The sequence below is a fragment of the Protopterus annectens genome, chromosome 3.part1 (genome assembly GCF_019279795.1).
Source record: "Protopterus annectens isolate FY-2018-M chromosome 3.part1, PAN1.0, whole genome shotgun sequence".
Classification (NCBI taxonomy): Eukaryota; Metazoa; Chordata; order Ceratodontiformes; family Protopteridae; genus Protopterus; species Protopterus annectens.
The window spans coordinates 35,907,931-35,935,369 of NC_056732.1; the positions used below are offsets into that span (position 1 = coordinate 35,907,931).

General features: G+C 44.6%; 1 protein-coding gene across 1 annotated transcript in view; it reads left to right on the forward strand.

Moving 5' to 3' along the window:
- The window catches only part of RAB12 (RAB12, member RAS oncogene family), a 1,061,182-nt gene that overhangs the window by 41,849 nt on the left and 991,894 nt on the right, over positions 1 to 27,439 (forward strand). The gene's annotated exons all lie outside the window — the stretch shown is intronic.

Consider the following 27,439-nt stretch of genomic DNA (forward strand, 5'->3'; position numbering starts at 1 on the left):
AATTCTTTAAGTGGGATTCTTCTCAAGTGTCATTAGTTGCTTCAGGTGGATACTCCTGAACCATCAGCAGATGTTCATCTTGTTTCACTGTTGCAGTCATTACACTTGGGTTATCCTGCTGGCAGGCTACCCGCAGTTGGCCTGAATACCAAAGTCCTGGTCCGGCGTCGGTTGCTGTCGCCTCTTCCCTGACGTCAGTGCGCCAGGGGTATATAAGATGCAGCCGACACCTTTTTCTTCAGTCTTTCTTGCCACGCGGTGCCCGAAGCAAAAGCAGTTCACAAGTGCCGGTCGGCCGACTCCTGAGATTTTCGAAATTGAATTTCAGATACGAAGTCTTCAATAAAGCTAAGTACCCCGTTGGGGAAACTTTTTCTTGCTTCAGACCAATGTCAGTAAAAGTTAACAATTGTATTTCTTGTGGGAAGCAAATACCTCATAAGGATTTTCATTCTGACTGTATTCCTTGCCTAGGCCCTGACCACGACGTTGCTAGTTGTCGGTTTTGTGCTAGATTTAACCAACGCACTTTTAAGCGTCGGTTTGATTTTGCTTTCCATTACTTTGGCCGAAGGTTTAACTATATAATGCCGTCAGAACAGCCGACGACCGGAGTTCATAAAAAGCGCAAGGGCAGGCATCCGAGGTCCAAAACCAACAAAGCCTCTTCTAGGCCAGTCGCCGGTTCTCAGTGAGGTGCTTTCGCAGCCCCTGACACCTGCTACCTCGGAGCCACAGGCCACCTCCGACTCCCACGTGGGGACAGCTAGGCCTCTGGAAACTCAAGGTATTGGGCCTACAGAAACTATTCCCCTCAGATGGGTTCGGAGCCGCTGAGCAGGCATCGGCTTCTGAGAGTGTTTTCAGACCTAGACAGCTTTCTATCAAGACCACTTAAGCAACCAAGGCAAAGTCTAAAACACCTTTAAAGACAAAGAAACAAGTATAGCATTCTCCTGGACAGTCATCCATGCCTAAGAAACAGATTCTTAAAATTTCCGAGGACCTACTCTGATCAGGGGTTCCCATCCCCCTCCTGATAAAAGGCCTAGGCAAGACACTGACTATGATTCCTCTGACCAGGTTTCTATTTCATCTGATTCCTCTTCAGAACAGGGATATTCTCTTCCTCCCTATGAGGACTCTGATGCTGAAGAATCTATCCCTTCAGCCTCTCCTCCTGAGGACTATTCTTTTGGGGAAACTCTGCATACCATGAGGGAGCATTTCCACTGGGAGAGCCAAGATTATTCAGAATCCAAGAAAAGGCTCGGAGATTTTCTTTTATTGCCTCAACACAGACCCCTTGCTATTCCTCCCGTGCTAGACATTGTAGATGATGTATTTTCTGAGTCCAGTCTGTCTCCTGATTCTTTACCCCCTGCACCAGTTAAGCCAGATAGGTACTACACGGTTCCAGATTCAGATAAATTTCTTTATAAAAACCCTGCTGCTGACCCAGAAACTATATCTCAGGGTCCCAAAGGGGTCAAGGCTTCCACTGCAAAAAAAACTGTTCCCTCTGATAGGGATTCTAGAGCACTGGACAGATGGGGGAAAAAAGTTTACACCTCTGCCACTTTAGCTGTAAGGGCTTTAAACTGCCAGTTTCACATGCTTAAATATCAGCAATACCTAATGTCTCTACTAAAACAGAAAATGCTGTCAAACACTGAATGTTCTGAAAACAAGGAAATGCAGGATTTATTGCATGCAGCTGAACAAGTGGGAAAGCATACTTTGCAATGTGGTTTTGATTCACTAGAGGCTTCTTGCAGGGCCGCAGTTACAAGCTCTGTCATTCGAAGGCATGCTTGGTTAAAAGAACAGAGTCTGCCTGATCATGTTAAAGCAAAATTATTGGATGCTCCATTACAGCATGATACCTTGTTTGGTGTTAAGGCAGAAGAGGTGTTAAAGAAAATGGAGGACAAAGCTAAATCAGACAGTAAAGGATTTCTTACAGGTTCAGCCACCCAGATTTAGCAGGAACTGGCCTTCTAAGAATTGGTCCTTTCCAGTGTCAGACAGGCCACAAAGAGGCAGATACAGATGCCCTAGAGGCAGATCTCAGCCCCAAGGTTCATACAGGCCTAAACAATGGGGTGCTTCAGCCTCCAAAGGCGGAGAAGACAAATCGCAACCATATAGGAAACAACCGCAATGACTTCCCACTACCAATGCCAAGCATTTACCTTTTGGCAGCACCCTTAGGGGGAAAACTAGCACTTTTCTCACAAAAGTGGCACATGATCACCCAGGACAAATGGGTACTGAATATTGTTTCTCAGGGCTACAGGTTCCACTTTCACACCCTCCCAAGGGCAAAAGGTATACCAGACGTGCCACACAATCAATGGGCAGAGGCACAAAAGCAAATTTCATCTCTCATGGACATGAGGGCTATTCAAAAAGTACCACAGCAAGAGCAGGGACAAGGATTTTATTCAAGATTTTTCTTGGTACCCAGAAAGGACAAAGCCTGGTGACAAACACTGGACCCGTCGACTCTAAATACTTTTCTGGACGTTCCAAAATTCAAAATGTTGACACTGTAGCAACTTCTGCCCATGCTGGGCAAGAAGGCTTGGCTCATAACTTTGGACCTCAAAGAGGCATACCTGCATGTCCCAATCAGACAATCTTGCAGAAGATGCTCCGATTCATAGCTGGCTCAATGCAGTACCAATTCTCTGCACTGCCCTTTGGCTTATCTACTGCGCCCAGGGTCTTCACTAAATGCCTGGCACCAGTAATTGCATTTTGCAGACAAAAAGGAATTCAAATATATCCCTTCTTGGATGACTGCCTAATTCAAGCAGAGAGCAAGGACATTCTTCTAATGTATCTGGCGTTTGTAAAAAGATTACTAATTTGCCTAGGGTACACAGTAAACGAAAAGAAATCAAAACTAGTGCCCTCTCGAGAGATAATATTCCTGGGTGCAAGCTTAAATACAACTGCCCAGATGGCTTATCTCACACCAGACAAACAAAGGCAACAAAATTCTGCAGGCTTTGGGCTTCATGGCATCCTGCATTTTGCTAATTCCATATGCAAGACTGCATATGAGGAAACTACAATAGTACCTAAAAAGTGTTTGGACTCAACATTGTCACAGCCTGGAAACAATAATTACTCTCATTCCCTGCCTGCAATAGGAGTTTCAATGGTGGGCACTGGCCTGTCACCACAACAAGGGACAGCCATTCAATTTACCCACAGCCAGGCAGACACTAACAACAGATGCATCGGATTATGCCTGGGGGGCACACATGGGTAAATGTATTCAGGGCACGTGGGCCGCAAGCCAGATGCATCTTCATATCGATCAAAAAGAGATGCTAGCTGTACAAAATGCCCTGACAGCCTTCAAGGATCTACTCCGTCCAGGACAACTATTGCTAAGGACGGACAATACTACAGTCATGTGGTACATAAGCAAGGGGGCACACATTCTTATCCCCTCTGCAGGCAAGCCATGACTTTGTGGAACACAGCATTGACCTATCAAGTGCATCTGCAAGCACAATTCCTGCCAGGAAAGACAAATACTCTGGCAGATGAACTAAGCAGAAACCTCATGGACCCTCATGAGTGGAAACTAGATCCACAAGTCTTCAGCATGATAACAAGGAAATGGGGATGCCCAGACATAGATCTATTTGCCTCTGCTCACAACTGCCAACTACAGAGATTCTGCACAAGGACTTATCACACACAAGCATGGAAAGTGGATGCTCTATCACTCAGCTGGAAAGCCCTGACAGTCTATGCCTTTCCTCCACTGCTTCTCCCCAATGTACTCCTAAAGGTAAGACGAGAAGCCAAAAATGATTCTGATTTCCCCAGACTGGCCACGCCAGCACTGGTACCCAATCCTAAAGAGCTTGTCTCAAGGCCCAGCGTGGACTTTACCTCAAATTCCTCATCATCTGACCCAACAAAACAATCGGATCCTGCACAGCCAACTCAGAACCTTAAATCTGGCTGCGTGGCGAATAATATAACCACTCAGAATACACCTCTCTCTAAAGCAGTTATGGATGTCATTTTGGAAGCCAGGAGGCCCAGCACCAGAAAATCTTATGCAAAAAAATGGAAGAGATTCTGTGCTTGGAATCGGGCACAAGGAATTGAACCTCTTGTTCCAAATATACCTCAGATTTTACAATACTTAACGGAGATGCTGGACAAAGGCCTATCCTTCTCATCAATTAAGATCCATGCCTCTGCCATTTCAGCTCATTATAATATGGAACCACCTATTTTTTCACACCCACTGCTAAGGCAGTACCTCAGAGGGGCCAAAAACATAAGACCCCAAGGAGAGCACCAATACCTACTTGGGACCTCAATTTTGTCTTGGAAAAGCTCACACTGCCTCCTTTTGAGCCAGCCAATACAGCTGAGATGAAATTCTTATCATGGAAAACAGCTCTGCTCCTAGCAATAACTTCAGCTAGAAGAGTCTCAGAGTTACAGGCATTAATGGCAGTGGAACCTTATCATTTTCCATCCGGACAGGGTTACTCTGACAAACCCAACATTTATGCCAAAGGTAGTGTCCAGTGTGGCTCTTAACCAAGCCATTCATTTGCCTACTTTTTATCCAAATCACCAGAATAAAGGGGAGAGACTTCTGCATTCTTTGGACATGCACAGGCAATTACGCTTCTACTTGGACAAAACTAAAGCTTTCAGGAAGACTGAGCAACTTTTAGTGGCATATAGTTTCATAGTATAGTACTAGGCTATCTGCCCTAGGGCATTTATAAGCCTAGCCAAAGTGTATGTGGCTTTCGCCACCCCATGTAATGATACAAAAGTGTACAATTTAAATTAAATTTAGTTTACTGTGCCTCTATCTAGCAATGACAGAGATGACCCCCGGGGTAAATCTACGATCACCCATCCATTTATCCAGATTTCTCTTGAAGAGAGTCAGTGAGGGGCTCTGCCTAACATGGACAGGTATCCTGTTCGAGTGCGGGAAGCCTCTGGGTTATGAATCTGTCCCTCCAGCATGTCCTATTCATATTTGTGCTGAGGTTTAGATCTTTAGCCCTCGTGGCTCTGATGGATTTGGATTTTTTGAGGTGGAGCATGTCCATTAATTCTGAATTGGACATGGCCTTGTACATAAGGCACATATCACCTCTGAGCAGGCGGTATGCTACTGAATAGAGCTGGAGATTTTTCAGTCTGGCTGCATATGACATATGCTGGAGACCCTTGATCCTCTTGGTAAGGTACTTTTGGGGTCTCTCCAGCTGCTGCAGGTGCCGGGTGAGGTTCATACCAAATGGGGCATTGTACTCAATCATAGGCCTGATAAGGGAGGAATATAAGGGTACAATGACATCCTTTGATCTGGATGTGAATCCCTTCATGATAAGGTGGGCAAGGTAGAAGGTCTTTCTAACCACTTTGGCGACAAGGGTGTCAAATGAGAGGTCACTGTCAACTTGGGTCCCCAGGTCTCTGATTACTTTTTCCGTACTTTATGGATTACCACCTATGTGGTAATTTGTGGGTACTTGTTTTTTTCCAAAGGGGATGACTATACATTTTTTTGGCATTTAGTTTAAGGCCATGACTCTGGCACCAGTCTGTTTCTGTGAGGCCCTTCTGGAGGATGCATGTGTCAGCTGGTGTGTCGACTATGGCGCTTAGTTTGCAGTCATCTGCGAACTTTGTCAGCCACAACCCCCCTATGTTTGCCTGCACATCTGAGAAATAAATGCCGAACAAGAGGGGTCCCAAGACAGAGCCCTGTGGGACTCCACTTGTGACTGGCTTAGAGTCTGACATAGCTCCAGCTATTCTGACTTTGTGGGTTCTGTCCTTTAGCCAGTTTGCAACCCATCTTGTGACAAATGGGTTTACATTTAAGCTGTTGAGCTTGTCTATGATGCCTGAGTGGGGTATTGTGTCAAAGGCTTTTGCCAGATCTAGGTAGGCTGTATGAACTGCTTTGCCTTCATCGATGGCTCTAGTGACTGTTTCAAAAAAGTCCACCAGGTTTAAAAGACAGGATCTGCCTTTTACAAAACCAAACTGGGTAAGGTCAATTGTCTGTAGGTCCCCGATGTCTTTGTTTGAGTTCCATAATGATCCTTTCCTTAGTTTTGCAGACCAGGCTGGGCGGTAGTTTCCAGGGTCTGTAGAGGTGCCACCTTTGTGGAGTGGGACCACTATAGCTGTAGCAAGGCTAAGATTAAACAGTGTTCTTATGTGCGGGTTTAGCTCCTCTAGGAGTTCATGTAGCACGCAACCCAGGACACCGTCGGGTCCCATGGATGCTGTATTTTTAGCTTGGCTGAGGGCAGCTCTCACCTGGACATCTGAGATTTCAGTGCAGTTGCATTCAGTTGAGATATTTATTTCGTCTTTTGGGGGAGAGGGAGGGGAGAAATTTGCACTGAACCTGTCTGTCAGTATGTTGGCAATATCTGTGGGTTCAGTGTATTTTTTGCTGTTATGAACTAACTCTGTGCATATCTGAGGGTTTCCGCCCAAGTTTCTAACATAACTGAAGAAGGCCTTGTGATTATCTTTAGTGTCCTTAGTGATTTTTCTCTAGAAGTTGACCTTTGATTTTATTAGCGAACGTAGTTTTTTGCTAGTGCTGATCAGGGATGCCTTCCCTTTATGGGATTTTGCTCTGTCTTGCAGTAGCTTCCTTCTCTTGTTATAAAGTTTGTTTATGGCTGGGGTCCACCAGATAGGATGCCTGCCTTTGGTGGAAAGGGTCTTGGTTTTATTTGGGATTGCATGATCCATGCATTCTTGGATTTGCCCGTAGAAAGCATTTGTGAAGGATTCAGCAGTGTGGGATGTGGTTTCCACTGGCCCAGGGTGCTTGAAGGATACCATTTCAGTCTTAAGGAGTGTAAAGTTGGCTTTTGAGAAGTTTCTCAAAGTGGTCTTTTGTGCTGGGGGTGGAGGTGGGATATGAATATCTAGGGTTATTAGTTTATGGTCTGATCTCACTAGTGAGGGGTATACTTCCAGTGTTGAGCATTTTGTCCCCATGTTTGTGATGATCAGGTCAAGTATATTATTTACCCTTGTGGGGGAGGTGACTAGTTGTTCCATCGTATTTGAGTTGATGAATTCCAGGAACCTTTGGGCTAGGGTGTTGGGGCTTGAGTAATGCACCCAGTCTATGTTTGGGTAGTTGAAGTCTCCCAATATGATGGTATTTGATGAGACATTCATATCCTCCAGTGTCTTCAGGAAGGCTGAATGGAGTTCCTGAGATTGCGAGGGTGGTCTGTAGCATGCTACAAGTTGTATAGCAGTTTTGCCTACGGTTAGTTGCACATGGATGGTTTCCGATGCTTCGTGCGTTGCCACTAACCTGGAGGTGTGGGTATCTTTAATGAATATGGACACTCCCCCTCCTTTTGTGGTTCGGCCCAGGTTTTGGGGCCGAAATGCATGATACGAGGTATAACCTGGTAGGGCTGGGGTGCTTTCAGGAGCCTTTAACCAGGTTTCAGTTACTGCACAGACATTGATGCTCTCCATAATGAGCAGTGCTTCGAGAGCCTGCATCTTGAGATTTAGACTTCTGGCGTTGAGCAGCATTACCCTTAGTTTTTTTCCTTTATTGTTTTCTAAGGTGGTGGGTTTATCTTTTGTGCCTTGCCTAAAAAAGGCACTATGGGGTTGGCAAGAGCCTTAGCCAATATCCGGAAGCCCAGTTGTGACAGGTGCAAGTCGTCCCTTGCGAAGCAGCGTGGCTTGTCCAGCATGTCATCCCAAGCAGTCAGACATTGGATCCCCCTAGAATGACACCAGTAATTGAGCCAAATATTAAAGCTGATAATCTTGTCTTTGTATTGTGGCATCATTCTTGGTGAGGGCAAGATGCTGGTCAGGGTCATACTGGCCTGGGCTACATAATCAGAGATCTCCTCTGTCTCTCCATGTAGTCCAAGGAGGTACGTCTCGGGTCATTCACGCCGGCATGGACAATGATGGAGTCATATTTGTACTTGCTTTGGCTTGACCTGAGTGCTTGTGTTGTGGCGAATCCTAGCTCCCGACAGGCAGCTCACAGTTACCCTCTCTTTGTTCTGCCTGGTAAGCAGGACGTCAGTGTGTCTGACTATAGAGTCACCTATTACTAGTGTATCAGGCATGGTGTTTCGCCTTAAGAGCTGTGATTGTTTGGCACACTGACTTTGTGTACTGTGTGTTGCTTGTGCAGAGTTTTGAGGTGGTGTTTTCTTGGATGTCTGCTTTGGGAGCCTCTGTTGTTTCAGTAAGTTTTTTATTAGAGCCTCCGAGTATGTCTTTGTGTTACTATGTGTTTGGTTTGCAGTTGTGGTTGGTTTATAGGTTCATATGTTCATAGGTTAGTACTAGGCTAACTGCTCTTGCGAGCCATTTTAAGCCTAGCCAGTTATCCCCTGTGAGATTCAAACCATGTACCTTGTGTTTGTAAGGCAAACACCTTAACCATTAGGCCACCCTCCCAATGTGAGACTGGGTTTGTTGTGTGTGTGGTTACCTTCTCCTCCTGTCTGGTCTTGCTAGTCCTGTGTTGAGAGAGTTCAGCCTCCAGTTTGGCTATATAGTTGCATCTCTCACATGTGTTTGTGTTTGTTGGGAGGAGGAGAGGGTTGTCTGTGTTTGTTGGGAGGAGGAGAGGGTTGTCTGTGTACATGAGACAATTGTAACATTGTCTCAGGATTCCCAGATTAACCAGCTGAACTGGAGAGGATGTCAGTAATATACCACTCGACATGCCAGAATAGTATAAGGGAGTGATGTGTAACTGGGTCAGAGAGAGGACTTTGAAGGGAAGTGGGTATTAGCGCGGGTTGTAGGTGGATGTAGTGCTTACGTTAGTATAAGGGTGCTTCACTTAAAAGAAAGGTTTTAGGAGGAAGTGCTAGGCTTATGATAAAGCGAATAGACTGATTTTGTTGAAAGTAGAGCTTTCTTAAGGGAAAAGTTGAAGTGCAGACTTGGCAGAGCCAGGAATAGTTTAAGCTTGTTTAACCGGCGCTGCGCTATGTGCACAATCGCGCAAAGCCACGCAAATGCGGATTTTAAACAGGGAACTTCAAAAGAGCTGGAAATGGTCCAAAACGACCAATTACTACAAGCTCTTGTGCTGAGGTCACTCCTTCAGGGACAGATAGGCTGCTCAAGGCTCCCCACTCCCACTGGTGAGCAAAGAAACTTCCTTCTATCCAAGTAAGGCAATGGACAACACAGGAACTACACCACAGTGCAGAATACAGCAAAAGCCTGTATACTGGTCTAAACTAGTTGAGAAAGGCGGGAAAACAAGGATATATATATATATATATATATATTTTTTTTTAAGTTAAAAAGTACACAGAAATGCAGGAAAAACAGTAATAAATCACTTACACAAGCTAGCTCACTTTAGTGGGTAGCCTCAACAGTTAAATTTAACAACAAACTTTCGACCAAATGTAACTTTAAGTGCAGATAATGTACAATGCAAAAAACAGGTAATAAAGCAGTATAAACTTGTTCAAAGTAAGAAAAGGAAGGTCTCCCAGGTAAAAACAGCAAAAAAATACTTAGATCAGGATCACAAGGAAAGGCTATTTCAAAGCAGACTATTTCAAAATTGATAGGACACTGCATTCATTTCTGCTATGCACAGCATGGCAAATTAGTGCCCAAGGGCATTAGGCCACATCCGAACAGGCAGCAGCCACATCAGCAGCCTTTCTCAGAGGAGTACCAACCAAGGAAGTTTTGGAGGCTGCAACTTGGAGTTCTGTGCACACTTTTACCAAGCACTACTATTTACCTCTTTACTCTAAATCCAGAGCAGGCTTTGCCACTGCATTTCTGCAGGGCCTCATAGCCACTCCTAATTCTGTTTAGACCCATCCGCCCAACCTCAGCTTTGGGATTCAACCCAAGTGTAATGACTGCAACAGTGAAACACAATGAACATAGTACAGTTACCTACCATAAATGTAGATGTTCGAGTGTATTCACTGTTGCAGTCCAGGTTACCCACCCACCATCCCCCTTTTTTTGCTGAGACTTATCTGTACTTCTCTATTCTATACAACTTATGTGGTGTATTTGCTTGTTGATTAAGGTATTGTTTATTTTTAGTGCATGCTTTTTATAAGTAATGTTTTTAGCCTACCCTTTTGGGGGCACCTGACATCTGGGGCAAGAAAAACTGAAGAAAATGGCATCGGCTGCATCTTGTATACCCCTGGCGCACTGACGTCCGGTAAGAGGCAACGGCAACAGATGCTGGACCAGGACTTTGGAATTCAGGCCGACTGCGGGTAGCCTGCCAGCAGGATAACCCAAGTGTAATGACTGCAACAGTGAATACACTCAAACATCTACATTTATGCTAGGTACACAACTGTACTTTACTACAGGTGGATACTCCTAAACCGTTAGCAGTTCCTCCTGTGTTACTACAGGTGGATACTCCTAAACCTTCAGCAGTTCCTCCTGTGTTACTACAGGTGGATACTCCTAAACCATCTGCAGTTCCTCCTGTATTACTACAGGTGGATACTCCTAAACCATCGGCAGTTCCTCCTGTTCGCTGCCTTGTTAGACACTTATTGCTGCTTCCAGGTCTCCAGATTCTCTATCTCCTGCTCCTAACAAACCTGAGAGGTTCTATAAGGTTCCTGAGGATTGTGTTTTCAAATGCCCTTCTGTTGATCTTGCTCTGGTGTCAGTTTCTTCTGACAAATATTGTAAACTTTTTTGCCTTCTGATAAGGATAGCAGGGCAGTTCAGAGGATTGGAAAGAAAGTTTTCACTGCTTCTACTTTGGCCATTTGGGCTATTAATTACAAGTCCCACATGACCAAGTATGCTCTGGCTTTGATTACTCAGGCTTGTCAGGTGATTTATGACCTCCCTGATTCTGATGGCAAATCCTCTACCTTAATTTATTTTAGGTTCTGCTTCTCAAGTGTCCCGTAACTATTAAATGTAACTGTGATGCTGCTGATACCTCTTCTAGGGCCACAACTTTTCAATCTGTCATGAGGCATTATTCTTGGCTTTGTCTCCCATCTCTTCCTGAGGGCATTAAGGCCAAGTTGTTGGATGTTTGTTTGGGTAATACTCCTCTTTTTGGGACTACTGCTGCTGACTTGTTTTAAGTCTCTTCAACAGAAAGGTAAAGCCTTGCAAGACATTAAACATGTTTTTGTCTCTCCTATTCTTAAGTTCCAGAGGAATCATCCTAGATGTGCTTTTGTTTGCAGTAGCCCCACCAGGCGTCTAAGGGCAGGAGGAGTGGGAGGCTGCTAAGGCTTCTCAGATTTCGGTGGCCCACTTCTCTCTGACAATTAGTCCTACTTGCCTTTAAACCAGGTTCCTTTGTCCCTTTGGCTCTCCCTTTGTCTTCCAAATTGGTGTCTCATCACTACAGACTCTGGATTTCTTTCAGTCCTCTGTCACATTTACTTTGTGGTATGGAAATCTCTCCTCCATTTTCTGGGATTCCTCAACAACCTGTAGAGCAACTTCCTCATTTCCTGGAGGTTCTAGGGTCCTTGTTGAACCAAGGAACCATTTGACCTGTCCCTCCTTTTCAAGTGGGATGGGAATTTTACTCCAGGATGTTCCTGGTTCCTCAAAAGGAGGGCACTTGGAGACCTATTTTAGATCGGTCTCTGCTCAGTACCTTTTTTGAGATCCCTTCTTTTCAGATGTTTGATCTTTAAAATTTGTTTTCTCTTTTATTAGCCCAGGCTTTTCTAGTGTCCTTGGATCTGAAAGATGCTTACCTTCATACCCCTATTCACCCTCTCTATAGGAAGTTTTTATGTTTCTCTGTGTCTTCCTCTCATTTTTAATTCTCTGCTTTGCCCTTTGGCCTCTCTACTGCCCCAAGGGTATTCGTAAAATGCCTAACTCTTGTGACTGCCTTCTTCAGGCTCCAAGGCATTCATATTTTTCCTTATCTAGATGACCTGTTGCTTCAGCTGTCTTCTCACAATCTCTCTTCTGCAGGATTCAGATTGTCCCGGTTTTCGCCTGTCTTAGCCTCCAAAGGTATTGCTGTTGACAGCCTTCTTTCAGTCTCCTCTTCCCCTGACTGCCATGCCAACCAGGGAGGTTCTTTGGGCCCTGGGATTCCTAGCCTCTTCTATTTGGATGCTTCCTCATGTCAGACTGCATATATGAAAACTTCAATGGTACCTCAAGTTGGTTTGGCTGCAGCATTCTCACCTTCTGACTTTCAGTGTACTTCTCCTTCCCTGTCCCAAGAAGGAATTTGAGTGGTGGATTCAACAGTTCTCTCTCAACCCAGGCTGGCCCTTTCAGCCTCCAGTCCCTTCTCAAGAGCTGTTCACCAATGCCTTGGACATGGGGTGAAGGGGTATCTCTTGCTCACCTGAAATTTCAGGGTCTTTGGTCTCCCCATAAGAAATCGGACCATGTCAACATCAAAGAGATGAGGGCTCTGATTCTGGCCCTTCAGGCTTTTCACCCCATGTTCTCTCCAGGCCCCTTGAAGGTGTACAGAGACAACAGTACAGTGAAGTGGTATGTCAACAAGTAGAGCGGCATGAAATCTTGCCTCTTTTGCAAGATGGCACTTCAGGCTTGGGAGGTGGTCATCGGTTAACTCTTCAGGCAGTATATACATCCCTTCGGAGCACAGTCTTGTGGCAGACTCTCTGAGCAGGTCCAAAGCACAGGCTCATGAATGGATGCTTCACAGAGATGTGTTTTTGGACATTGTCCATACTTTGGGGTATTCCTCAGGTAGATCTTTTTGTCTCCCCACTGAGTAGGCATCTTCCTCTCTACTGTTCCAGAGTACCATGCCTTCTGACCTGAAAAACGGGCGCCCTTTCCTTTCCTTGGATGGGGAAGTTTCTTTATGGTTTTCCTCTTGTTTCTCTACTTCCAAGAGTCCTGCAGAAGATTCAGCTATACTCCCCAGAAATCTTGCTAGTGGATCCCTTTTGGCCGAGACAGCACTCGTTCTCAGTCTTCTCCATCTTAAGACATCTGGCCAGGGGCAGTCATCGCAAGTTACCTCACCGGTTGGATCTCCTTACACAGGACAAGGAGTCCATCATCCATCCCAGCTTGTCCACTCTGCATCTGACATTGTGAGTGATAGGGTTTTGATTTTAGGCACCTCCTTTTCTGAGGATGTGCTCAGGGTTTTAAAGGAGGCAAGGAAACCCTCCAGCTAGAAAATCTTTGTATGTCTAAATGGAAAAGATTTTTGGTCTGGTGCCATTCTTGTAACCAGGACCCTTTTTCAGTGGGGGTCTCTCTGGTCCTTTCTTATTTTTGAGTTACTCTAGTGTAGCTTGGCATATTCTTCTGTGAAGGCCCATTTGTCAGCCATTTCTGCTAGTCTGCTCATGACTCCTTGTTTTGAGGTCAGTTTCTTAACGGTGTCCTGTATATTAGACCTCTAAGAAAAACTATTCCTCCTCCTTGGGACCTTAATTTTGTTTTGGAAAAATTGACTTGGGCTCCTTTTGGGCCTGCAGCTTTTGCTTCTTTGCAACATTGTACCTGGAAGACTGTTTTCTTATTTTTACTCTTACTTCTGCTTGGAGGGTTTCTGAGCTCCAGGCCCTTATGGCCATTTCTCCTTTTATTGTTTTTCAAAGGGTGTTCCTTCATACGAATTCTCTTTTTATGCCCAGGGTGGTAAATGAGTTGTTCTTAAATCAGTAGGTACAGCTCCCTCCTTTATCCCTTTTCCCAAGTCAGCTACTGAGAGGGTCCTGCATACCTTGGATTTGTACAGACAGCTCAGGTACTATTTAGATGAAAGTAGGACTGTTCGTAAGTCTAATCAGCTTTTTGTTTCCTTTCATCCCAGGTCTTTGGGTTTGGCTGTTTCTAAGCAAACCACGTCCTCCTGGATATCGAAGGCCGTTTCTTTTTACTATTCTTTCCATTACCTCCGGGATATCGAAGGCAGTTTCTTTTTATTATTCTTTCCATTACCTCCGGGATATCGAAGGCAGTTTCTTTTTATTATTCTTTCCATTACCCCCTGGATATCGACGGCCGTTTAAGGTTGTGTCTTTTCATTACCTCCTGGATATCGAAGGTCGTTTCTTATTATTATTATTATTTCCATTTATCTCCGGGATGTCGAAGGCCATGTCTTTCCATTACCTCCGGGATGTCGAAGGCCATGTCTTTCCATTACCTCCGGGATGTCGAAGGCCATGTCTTTCCATTACCTCCGGGATGTCGAAGGCCATGTCTTTTCATTACCTCCGGGATGTCGAAGGCCGTTTCTTCTTATTATTATTATTCTTTCCATTTATCTCCGGGATATCGAAGGCCATATCTTTCCATTACCTCCGGGATGTCGAAGGCCGTTTCTTATTATTATTCTTTTCATTACCTCCGGGATATCGAGGGCCATGCCTTTCCATTACCTCCGGGATATCGAAGGCCTTTTCTTTTTATTATTCTTTCCATTACCTCCGGGATATCGAAGGCAGTTTCTTTTTATTCTTTTCATTACCTCCGGGATATCGAAGGCCGTTTCTTTTTATTATTCTTTTCATTACCTCCTGGATATCGAAGGCCTTGTGTTTTCATTACCTCCGGGATATCGAAGGCAGTTTCTTTTTATTATTCTTTCCATTACCTCCGGGATATCGAAGGCAGTTACTTTTTATTCTTTTCATTACCTCCTGGATATCGAAGGCCTTGTGTTTTCATTACCTCCGGGATATCGAAGGCAGTTTCTTTTTATTATTCTTTCCATTACCTCCGGGATATCGAAGGCCGTTTCTTTTTATTATTCTTTCCATTACCTCCGGGATATCGAAGGCCGTTTCTTTTTATTCTTTTCATTACCTCCTGGATATCGAAGGCCTTGTGTTTTCATTACCTCCGGGATATCGAAGGCAGTTTCTTTTTATTATTCTTTCCATTACCTCAGGGATATCGAAGCAGTTTCTTTTTATTCTTTCCATTACCTCCGGGATGTCGAAGGCCATGTCTTTCCATTACCTCCGGGATGTCGAAGGCCATGTCTTTCCATTACCTCCGGGATGTCCTCCGGGATGTCGAAGCATGTCTTTCCATTACCTCCGGGATGTGCCATGTCTTTCCATTACCTCCGGGATGTCGAAGGCCATGTCTTTCCATTACCTCCGGGATGTCGAAGGCCATGTCTTTCCATTACCTCCGGGATGTCGAAGGCCATGTCTTTCCATTACCTCCGGGATATCGAAGGCCGTTTCTTTTTATTATTCTTTTCATTACAAGGCTTTGCCTGCTTCTGTTACAACTCATTCTACTAGGGCTGTTGCCTCTTCTAGTGCCCTCTTCAAGGGGTTGGACACCAATTCCATCCTTGAAGCTGCTACTTGGCCTTCACTGAATAACTTTGCTAAACAATAAGTTGGATATGTTTTCTAGGGCCAGAGCAGGTTTCGCTGAAACCATTTTATGGAGGTTTGTTGAGGGCTTTTCTCAGGCTTCCTCCTCCCGTTCTGTTTCTTGAGCTTTTTTTTACTCTCCCTTCTGTCAGGAATACTGCAGCAGTGATATAGAAGGACATAGTACAGTTGTGTAAAATCTTAGCATAACAGTAGATGCCCATCTCTTCACTGTTGCAGTCTTTGTTCCCTTCCTCCATCCCTGTCCTCTTTATTGTGCATTTTTTCCTTCTGGGTGTGCATGGACTCCTTTGATTGTCTTCTAGGGCAATTCAGATCTGAGTAGTTGCATCCACACATCTCTCATATGCCCTAGGTTCTGTGTGGGGAGCATAAATGTGACGTACAGTGCAAACGCTATCCTTTTCAAGCAGTGGGCTACCCGGGACATCCCTTTCAGGAATACTGCAATAGTGAAGAGAAGGGCATCTACTGTTATGGTGAGATTTTACACATCCGTACTTTCAGTTGGTACCTGAAGTCCCTTTCTAACCAAAGTCCCTGTCTAAGTAAACTAAGCAGAGGCATTCTATTTTGCAATCTTCTGTAGCCTTTAGAACCCTTTCTAAATATTGCATGACTTGCCATCTTTCTAAATATTGCATGATATGCCATCTGAATTTCAGCTATACCTCTTTGGGATAATATCCATTTTTTTATTAGGAAAAACGCTGCAAGAAAGATTCAGCAAAGCAAAAGTCTTCAATGTGTAATACCTTAAATCTCCTTTAATGGATGTTCTTGGAATATATGCAAATGGTCCCATAAGGATGTATCAGCATTTCAGCCACATGGCTTCTGAATACTCATGCATTTTTACATTTTACTTTTCAAGTCTTTGAGTTCATTTTGGGCCATTAAAGCCAAAACCCTCTAGTTGTAGACATGCCATGTTTCAGATCTAGCTTTGGACAGATTGGTCATTCAGTGGTTCTCAGATTTATTTAATTTATTTACTGCATGTGAAGGGCAGTGAATCCTTTAACCTTTTGAGGACTTCCAAAGAGTTTGGACTCTGCCTATAATGTCCTCTTTTGGAAATATTTAAGGCTGCCTTACATGATTAGTATGTCTTTTCTTCCCATATCTCACATTCTACTGAAAATTTGCCATCCCTAATTTGCGCCTAAGTTTCATTCTCGGATATTCTGTGTGAGTAAATACAAAACCTCAAATGTACATTGTACTGTAACCTCTACTCTTAAAGCAGGTGGTATAGCATCAGTTCACTCTTGACTTGACTATCCACTTTAGGAGTCTGTAATTCTAAAGATTGGGCCAAAACTGTTTTAGAGGCTATCAGGTTATGTAGAATTGGCCCCTATATCTTTTGAAATGCAATTTTTTTTTTCATGTGCCATGATTATTGGGACCTGTCTACCAGTTTTGCTAAAGATCGCCTATGGGGGGGGGGCACATTAGTAGTGAGGCAGCTAAGGATTTATGGGGGGGGGTTGTACTTTTCTTATTGATGGCCACTGTCCATAAGGAACATATGGGCTAGACTGGGGTAAATTTACAATTTCCCATCCAGTTGTCAAGGTTTCATTTGAATATGGTCAGAGGTGAATTCTATTTTAAACGGATGGAGACCCTATTCCGTAGTGCATGGATCCTTTTTATATACACACACCTCTCTCTTCAGAATGTTCTGTCAGCAGCAAAGTTCAGATCCCTGGATCTAATGTTTCTGGTGCTGTTTGTTTTGTGCATGTGAAATCTATCTGTCAGGGCTGAGTCTGAGGAAGCCCAGTCATCCAGACAAAGATCCCCTCTCAGCAGACTGAATACAGAGACAGAGCCTTCAGGCGATCAGTGTAGAACAGAGTATTCATATCCTGTCAGCAGCAAAGTTCAGATCCCTGGATCTAATATTTCTGGTGCTGTTTGTTTTGTGCATGTGAAATATATCTGTCAGGGCTGAGTCTGAGGAAGCCCCGTCATCCAGACGAAGATCCCCTCTCAGCAGCCTGTAGCAGACTGAATACAGAGACAGAGCCTTCAGGCGATCAGTGTAGAACAGAGTATTCATATCCTGAATTTTCCTGGTGAGAAAGCCTTGTGGGCATTCCAGCTGTTGGAAATGCCTGGTTAGATGCATGCCAAGGGGGGCATTGTGTATTCACTGATATGTCTGATAAGGGCTGAATAGAGCAGTACTATAACTTTCTTGAACCTGGATGACATATCCCTACGTGTAAGTTGGGCAACGTAAAATGACTGTTATTATCTTGGCTACATGCTGGTGAAAGTCCAAATTGCTGTCTATATGTGTTTCCCTTACTAATGAGTCAACCCTTACGGGCATTTTATTGATGGAGTAATTAGCTTGGATTGACAGTTTCCCAGAGGGCATTATAATGTATTTTTGGCACTGAGTTTTAGGCCATGGTTTTGGCTCCAGTCATTTATGTGTGTTAAACCCACTTGCAAGATGTTGGTATCTTGGAGGTATCTCTAATAGCACCCAATTTAGTCTGCAAACTTGGTGAGCTAGAGGCCTTGAACGTTAGCCTTGACTTCCAAGAAGTAGATGCCATAAGCTAATCACCCTTGACATCCACATCCCACCCTCACCCCCCCAGTAAGGAAACCTCCGTAAAAAAACTTTTCCAAAGCCAACTTCATGCTACTCAAGTTAAGTGACAAACTTCGTGACACCCATGCAGACGGGAGCTGAAAGTTCGACTGCTGAATCCTACACTAAGGCACTGTACACGAGCACATCCCCTCGTGCATGAATCGTGCCATCTCAAATAGAACCAAGACGCTCTTCTCCAAAAAAAGGAAGCCAATCTGGTGGTCCCCTGCCATAAACAAAACTATACAACAGAAGGAAGAAACTGTTACATAAGAGGAAAATCCCAGGATGCAAAAAAAACTCCCTTACCAGCCTCAGTAAGAAGCTGAGATCCCTCATAAAATCCTCCAAAGCTAGTTACGAAAATAAAATTGCCAAAGATTCCAAAGACAACCACAAGGCATTCTATAGTTACATCAAGAATCTAAATGGCAATACTCAGATCTGCTCTGAGCTACAAAAGAATGGCATTAAATATACTGATCCCAAGGATATTACCAATATCCTGGCAGATCGATTTAGTGCCAACTTCACCCCCCCTCTCACCCCCTAAAGGGCCCATCTGAATACCAAGATTGCTAAATTCTGGTAATCACGGCCACACAGGTAGAAACTACACTCTCCAAAGCTAAGAATACAGCATCCATGGGACCAGATGACATCCCGGGCTGTGTACTACATGAACTACAAAATGAACTGGCACCTCACCTAAGTGTCATGTTTAATCATAGCCTCACGTCAGCCTTCATGCCCACTGAGTGGCACACAGCTACTGTTATTCCACTCCACAAGTTCCCGGGAACTACCATCCCATCAGTCTAACGAGCCTTATCTGCAAGGGCATCTAACGCATTATCATGGAACTTGTAAACAAAGACATTGGCAACCTTCAAACACTGGACCCCACACAGTTTGGGTTTGTGAAGGGCCGATCTTGTCTCCTGAACCTGATTGACTTTGAATCAGTCTCCAGAGCTGTGGATGACAGTAAGGTGGTCCACACAGCCTATCTGGACCTCGCCAAGGACTTCAACATCATCCCCCACTCTGGAATCATTGATAAACTTACTAAGCTAGGCATAAATCCCTACGTCACTCGATGGGTTGCCAACTAGCTTACTGACAGAACCCAGACTGTAAAAGTAGCCGACTCCAAAACCAGCTTCAGACAAGTGGAGTACCTCAGGGATCAGTCCTGGGTCCGCTCTTGTTTGGCATCTACTTCTCTGAAGTACAGGCCAACACTGAGGGACTCTTGCTAACAAAGTTCGCAGATGACTGCAAACTGGGAGCCATTATTGAATCCCCAAATGATGTGGATATTCTACAAAAGGGCCTTCTAGAAACAGATGCTTGGTGCCAGAGCCATGGACTCGAGCTTAATGCCAAGAAATGTATAGTTATCTCCTTTGGTAAAAACCATGTACCCATGAATTACCACATAGGTGGCAGTACACTAAACATTGAACGTGTGATGAGAGACTTAGGGACTCAGGTGGACAGTGGTCTCACCTTCAATAAGCACATTGCCACAACAGTCAGGAAATCCTTCTATGTGGCACACCTCATCACCAAGGGCTTTTCATCCATAAAAAAGGAGGTCATTGTCCCACTGTACTCATCCCTCATTAGACCCATTATAGAGTACAAGGCCCCGTTTGGTATGTACCTCAGAAGATATCTGCAACAGCTGGACAGGCCGCAGAAATACCTCACTAAGCATCACAGGCCTAAAGCAGATGCCCTGTGCTAACCCTCTAAAAAAAAAACTCCAGCTATACTCTGTGGCATATAGTCTACTCAGAGGCGATCTATGCTCAACATAGAAGGCCATGTCAAACCCTGAGCTGTTGGACATGCTCCACTTAAAGAAATCCCAATCCCCCTCAGTGCTACACGCTCCAGGGATCTAAACCTTGCCATCACAATGAGCAAAACATGCTGGAGAGAGAGGTTCCTGACCCAGAGACTCCCTGTACTCTGGAATAGACTGCCTATACATGTCAAGCAGAGAGCCTCCTTGGCCCTCTTCAAAAGGAACCTTGACGATTGGATGGGAGATGGGAAATTCACCCCGGGGATCATGTCAGTTGCCCTGATAGACAGGGGTCCAGGGAAGTAAATAGTGTGGGAAGAAATAGCTCTGCTGTATTCTGCTGGTGACAGGTCTCACCAGTCCTGACTTCACAGATGCTGTCATTGAGTCAGACGGCAATCCAGAGAGTTATGCAAGGATTTAATTCTAGCTCAAACAGCTTGTCAACAATTCCTGAGTGGGGTATTGCATAGAATGTCAAGTCAGGTCAAGATGCGCAGTATGCACTGTTTTGCCCTCATCCACTGCCTTGGCAACTCTGTCAGATAAGTCTACCAAGTTAAGTAGGCATGATCTTCCCTTAAAGCCGAATTGGGTTGGGTCCAGGTGTCTGTAGGTTGCCAGTCTCCTTTATTATTCCCATGATAATTTGTTCCATGGCTTTGCATACAGTTCCCCTGGGTCAGCTGATGATCTGCCCTTGTGGAAGGAATGACTATTGCCATCCTCCATTCACTTGAACATAAGACGTTTTCAAGCCTGTGGTTGAAGAGTGCCTCAAGTGGTCCTGATAGGTCATGTTTTAGGCTGTTCAGGAGGCACCAGGGATGTTATTTGGACCAGTGGAGGCATTATTCTTGACTTTAGCAAGTGCTGTCAGCTCCTGGTCAGTGTTCATAGCTGGGGGAAGTATGTTGGAGGGGATTTCACGTGGTGTAGCTGAAGGGGGGGATTGGAGTGTTAAAGTTTGAGCTGAATCTGCCAGCTAATAGATTTGCTATGTCATCCTGATTGATGGAGGTGGTACAGCTCACCACCAGTTCAGCACACTGCTGTATTACCTCTAAGGTTCTGAACATGACCGAAGAAGGCCTTGTAATTGTCCTGGGACTGCGAGGCTGTCCTGATCTCGTAGTTCACCTGTTGGACGTAGACTGATTGATGGAGGTGGTACAGCTCACCACCAGTTCAGCACACTGCTGTATTACCTCCAAGGTTCTGAACATGACCGAAGAAGGCCTTGTAATTGTCCTGGGACTGCGAGGCTGTCCTGATCTCGTAGTTCACCTGTTGGACGTAGACTGATTGATGGAGGTGGTACACCTCACCACCAGTTCAGCACACTGCTGTATTACCTCTAAGGTTCTGAACATGACCGAAGAAGGCCTTGTAATTGTCCTGGGACTGCGAGGCTGTCCTGATCTCGTAGTTCACCTTGTTGGACGTAGACTGATTGATGAAGGTGGTACACCTCACCACCAGTTCAGCACACTGCTGTATTACCTCTAAGGTTCTGAACATGACCGAAGAAGGCCTTGTAATTGTCCTGGGACTGCGAGGCTGTCCTGATCTCGTAGTTCACCTGTTGGACGTAGACTGATTGATGGAGGTGGTACAGCTCACCACCAGTTCAGCACACTGCTGTATTACCTCTAAGGTTCTGAACATGACCGAAGAAGGCCTTGTAATTGTCCTGGGACTGCGAGGCTGTCCTGATCTCGTAGTTCACCTTGTTGGACGTAGACTGATTGATGGAGGTGGTACAGCTCACCACCAGTTCAGCACACTGCTGTATTACCTCCAAGATTCTGAACATGACCGAAGAAGGCCTTGTAATTGTCCTGGGACTGCGAGGCTGTCCTGATCTCGTAGTTCACCTGTTGGACGTAGACTGATTGATGGAGGTGGTACAGCTCACCACCAGTTCAGCACACTGCTGTATTACCTCCAAGGTTCTGAACATGACCGAAGAAGGCCTTGTAATTGTCCTGGGACTGCGAGGCTGTCCTGATCTCGTAGTTCACCTGTTGGACGAGACTGATTGATGGAGGTGGTACAGCTCACCACCAGTTCAGCACACTGCTGTATTACCTCTAAGGTTCTGAACATGACCGAAGAAGGCCTTGTAATTGTCCTGGGACTGCGAGGCTGTCCTGATCTCGTAGTTCACCTGTTGGACGTAGACTGATTGATGGAGGTGGTACAGCTCACCACCAGTTCAGCACACTGCTGTATTACCTCCAAGGTTCTGAACATGACCGAAGAAGGCCTTGTAATTGTCCTGGGACTGCGAGGCTGTCCTGATCTCGTAGTTCACCTTGTTGGACGTAGACTGATTGATTATTTTTTTGTTTAGTTGTATAAGAGTGCACTTGTCTTTAAGGGAGTTGCTCTTCCTGATTTTGGCCATGAGTTTTCTTCTTGCGTTATGTACGTTGTGTAGGTAAGGATTCCACCAGTGGGATTTGCTTTTTTTTTTTTTTACTATTTAGCCATTCATATGTTTGTATAGAGACATTCTGCATAGGTAGCTACTAATAGGATGTAGTTTGGCTTTGAATAGGTCCTAACTGTTACTAGTTTAGCTGGATTTCCCAGGTTGAATTTTACTTCAAATGAGACTGCTTTGTGATCTGACCTCATTAATAAGGTCATGTCACACGGGAGTGTAATACTGTCCCATGTGGTTGAGTACTGGATCCAGTATGTTTGATCCCCTGGTTTGAGCATGCACGGTCAGTTCTAGGATGGAGTTTTGTGCCTGTAAGTTTGAGACACTACATTTCCCATTCTGTAGAGGGGTAGTCAGTCACCCATGAATAGGGTGTTGGGTTGGATGGTGAGCACCTCTAGTAGGATTAAGTAAGCGTCTTCAGACACTAGGGGCGTAGATGGTGGTCTGTAGCTAGGCACAGTATGGTGAGAGACCTTATGACTTGTACATGGATGAGAACTATGGTTATCATCCTGTTTTATCATCCTGGAAGCATAATTGTTGCTGGTGTAGACAGGCACCGCCACCTTTGGCCCCAGTCTGTGCTGCTGTTGGTCTAAATGTGTAGAAGGCACTGTAGCCTTGCACTCCCGGAAGACATTCTATGGCTTTAAACTAAGTTTGTGTCACAGCACAGATGTCTGGGCTTGAAGAGTGTTAAGTTTTTTGTTTAGGCTGCTAGCATTGAGCAGTAACACCTTAAGGTTGCTTGTAGACTTTTTCACTGCATTGGTTGTTTTGTCTTTTTTGGCATCATCCAAAAAGGCTTTAAGGGGGGTGAATAACGTTTTAGGCTTTATCTGAAAGTCTAGGGGGAACAGGTGCAGCCCATCCTTGGCAAAGCAGTGTTGTCTTTTGACCATGTCCTCCTAGAGTGACACCAAAACCTAAGCCAGTTATTAAAATCAGTCATTTCATGTTCTTACTCTGGAGTCATCCTTGGTGAAGGTACAATGCTGTCAGTGCAAGGCTCATACCTACCTGTGACACACATTCTGAAAGATGCATTGCATTTCTTTTAATATAGTCCAGTCAGGTACGTCTCCGGTCATTCACACACACATGGATTTTGATAGAATTGTATTGGTACCTGGGGTGCATGTGTGGGTAATGTTGCCAATCCTGGCTCCAGATAGGCAACTAACCGTTGTCATCTTGTTGTCTAATCGGGTGAGTGGGGCATCCATGTGTAGTACAATGGAGTCCCCAATGACTGGTGATGTATATATTTGCCTTATTGGCTTTGCTCTTGGGAGACCTATTAGTGTAGGCGTATGTGAGTTGTTTGGTGTAGCTTTTGGTGTTTGTGATTGCTGAGAAGCAGTGTTCCCATTACATGATTTCGGAGGTCTTTGAAATTTGGGAAGGTTTCTTTTAAAGAAACACACTGTGTTTGAGGGATGCAGTGTGGATATGCCTGACGGCCTCGTATTGTGAGGTTTTTGCTTCCAGGGAGGTAGTGTATGTACGTCTCTCACTTATTGTGGTTTCTTTAATGATTAACCGATTGTCTGAGAATGAGACTATTGCTACATTGCTTCAGGATGCCCAAATTTACCAAGCTAGCTACAGAGATTTGGAAATTGCATATCCATGTTGTCTGGTCCTGCAAAGGGTGGGCTATTTAAGATTAAGGATTGGTTTTAACATGGGGTCTCCTAGGGCCGTTTCTGAAGTTAGGGGCAAGATGTTACATAATGCTAGGGTATGATAGTGCTATTTGATGTGTGGGCTAGCTGCTCTAAGGTTATTTCCACACTATAACACAGTGTTTAATGTGTTTTGGACCAAATTCTAACTTTATAGAGAAATTTTACTGTCTAGGCATTTGCTGTTGTACAGGGCACTGGTAACTGCTGGGGCCCAGTGGGCAGTTCCATGTAAACTTGCCTGATTTTATAGCAGACAAAAAAGCTTAAAGATGGACTCTCTCTTGTACTTCTGGCCAATAAACACCCACACTTTCAGCTTCCTGGAGTGCTTCCCTACTCAGATAGACCAGGTAAACACCTTCTGCCTCAAGATGGATGATCCTGGAATTTCTTAATGTAAAAGAACAGCAAAAGCAGCTCTTGAGTGCAGATTAAACAACAAGCAACTAAGTTCTTGGCTAATTTGTCCTTTTGCAAGGCATTTTAGGGCTAGAAAAGTCAACAAACGGAGAAATTCCTATTTTTGCCACAAATTAAATAAATGCTGTAAACAAAAAAAAAAAAAACAATGCTCGGACAGTAAAAGCAAGTACAAGTGCAGTTAATCAGGAAAGCATTCTTTTATCTAGAAGTACCATCATTCAAACCTGCTGGAATGCTTGTATTAATCAGGAAAGTATTCTTTTATCTAGAAGTACCATCATTCAAACCTGCTGGAATGCTTGTATTAATCAGGAAAGTATTCTTTTATCTAGAAGTACCATCATTCAAACCTGCTGGAATGCTTGTATTAATCAGGAAAGTATTCTTTTATCTAGAAGTACCATCATTCAAACCTGCTGGAATGTTTGTATTGAGCAGAACTTGCCAGTAATATTCCCTCTGCTGAACTAGCAATTCCCAATGGCCACCCCTGGCAGGGATGGGTACTTTTCCAAGAACAATAAAAGTTAACTGGTTGTAACTGCTGGGCATGTGTGTGGGTATGAGTCTCCTAATATGTTTGCGAAACTCTATCTTTCTACTTCTGCAACTCTTACTACCTATATGTATGAAATTTACTATGTATTTGTGTACATTATATCAAACATATACATTATATGAGTACTTAAAAGTACGTTTTTAACTGCAGTTTCAAATCCTGTAGCAATGCAGACATCTGTGTGGTCAGTGAGACATGACTTAAAATGTGAAGAGCGCATCGGTAGTGCAAAGCTGTAATACTTTCCACACATTTAGACCAGGTACTACACAGACAAGGACAAAGGTGGAGGTGTCTCATTTTACATAAAAAAATAAATATACCTCAACTTTGGTCAAACAGGACAATGTGCTTGAGCTTCTCTATATTCAAATCCCCACAGGCAAAATCCTATATCCCTTCCTTGCAAGCTATAGGTCCCCTTCTTTGACACAGGAAACCCATAATATGTAATGTTCTGTAGTCCTATCTCGCCTTCATTCTTACATATGGGATTGAAGCCGATCTTCGGCTCCAAATCGGCCTACTTACAAGCTGGAAGTCTTCTAGCTGACTCATGGCTAGGTAGGTAACCCATGGTGCACCAGTACAATCCCCAGATCTCGTTTGCCGTGTTGACGAGTTCGGTTGTGCTTCTCTGTGGCTCTGGTTAAGTTTTCAATTTATTCAAGTTTATACAAAATTTTTGGACTTCTCAACTTAAAACTGTTGTTATATCTTTGTTTAGTCATAGTTGGTGTAGTTTGCAAGTTATAATAGTTAGCTTTTGTGTACAATTTCTTTAGTACATTGGCCCTTTGGCTTCATAGTATTTGTATCCTGTGTGCTGTTTTTCGTGTTTAATAATTAGAGTTTAGTAGTTGTAGGTGCCTCTTGCGCTCAGTTAGGCTTTGTGTTGTTTAATAGTCATAAGTCTAAGTTTTGTGCAGATTTCCGCTTGCCAAATTGGTCAGTGTTGTTAACAGAACGAGGTTCTGTTTTCCTTGTTGAGTAAATTTGAAATTTACACTTTATTCCTGTGAGTGTGTGACGATTCTTCTTATTGTTCCTTTCCCTAGGTTCGTTTTAGTTAGAAGACCTAGTTTTTCCATTTCCTTTCTGCCCGGGCTAGGCCCGTTTAAGTTAGAGGACCTAGTCCTCGTGGTGTCTTTCTCTTTCCTGTAGGGCTAGGCCCATTTAAATTAGAGGACCTAGTCCTCTCCCTTTTCTTTCTGTGTGTGTGTGTGTGTGAGCTCATTTCTATGAGAATGTCTAAAGAAAGCAAGGAGCACAAGCCATCTGGCTTTAAGAAATGCATTAAATGCTCACAGAAGATGTCCATAACGGATGGCCACAGTAACTGCTTTTACTGTTTGGGGGCCATCCATTTACAGGAAACTTGCTTATTTTGCCACTCTTTCAGCACTAGGGTGTTGAAAGAAAAAAAAAATAAGCTCATCCTCAAAGGTCTTCTAAAACCTTCCTTTGAGGAAGATCTGGCTAGCTCTTCCTCCTCTTCTAGATCTCGGGGATCTAAAAAGGAAAAGTCTAAGTCCTCTAAGAGGCCCTCCCCGGCACCGGCTGGTGTCTCGGAGCCACCTCTTAAAATTAGTAAATCTAATAAGTCCACTGTCTCATTGGCTCCACAGAGTTCGGTGCCGATTTGAGAGTAGTACGGTGATTACAGGGTCAGCCCCAAGTAGCTCAGAGCCGACCTCTGAGAGTATATTACGGAGCCGTTCTATGGATCTTCTACTGCTCTCCCCTACATTGAAGTCACCGATACTGCAGAGATCCCGTTCTCCTACTCTGTCTTCCAGGAGTTTATCGGAAGAAGATGTGGAGATGGTAGTGCTGAGACTCTTGAAGTCATCTGCCTTACCGAAATGGCTTGAGTTCGTTAAGCCCCCTTCGGTCTTTCCTTCTCTGAGCCATGCTGACCTTTCGGAGCCAGAGTGTTTAGTACCACTGGTGGAACCCTCTGCTCTCACTCCCCCTGTGGCTGTTTCGGAGCAGAGTTCCGCTCCGACACTCTCGGTGCCGTCTGTGGTGTCTAGGAGCCGAAGCTCCCCAGTCGGCCCCGACAGGGATGCCTTGAACCGAACCTCTTCGGTTCCAAGTCTCCCTCTTGGCAGGTAGGCAAGGGTGAGTTCGGATCCTACTTCTATCTCGGAGCCGATGGTTCTGGAGCCAATGGCATCCTTGGTCTCCTCTGAGCCGGAGAGGTCGGCATTCGAGATGATGAACGTGCTGTCCCGATCTTCAGCTCCTACCAAAGGTACCGACACTCTTCCCCCTAAGGCACCTACTTCTGTCTCAGCTCCTACTCTCTCCGTGGACAGCAGACCTCCTCAGCCTCAGGAGCCACCGGCTGGTGGCCCCCACTCTTCCGAGACCTCCCCGGAATATCCTTCAGAGGAGCCCTCACAGAAGAGAACATGTAAGAGGAAGCATGTAGACTCCCAGAATGAGTCTCTGACCTCTGACACTGACCTCGAGGA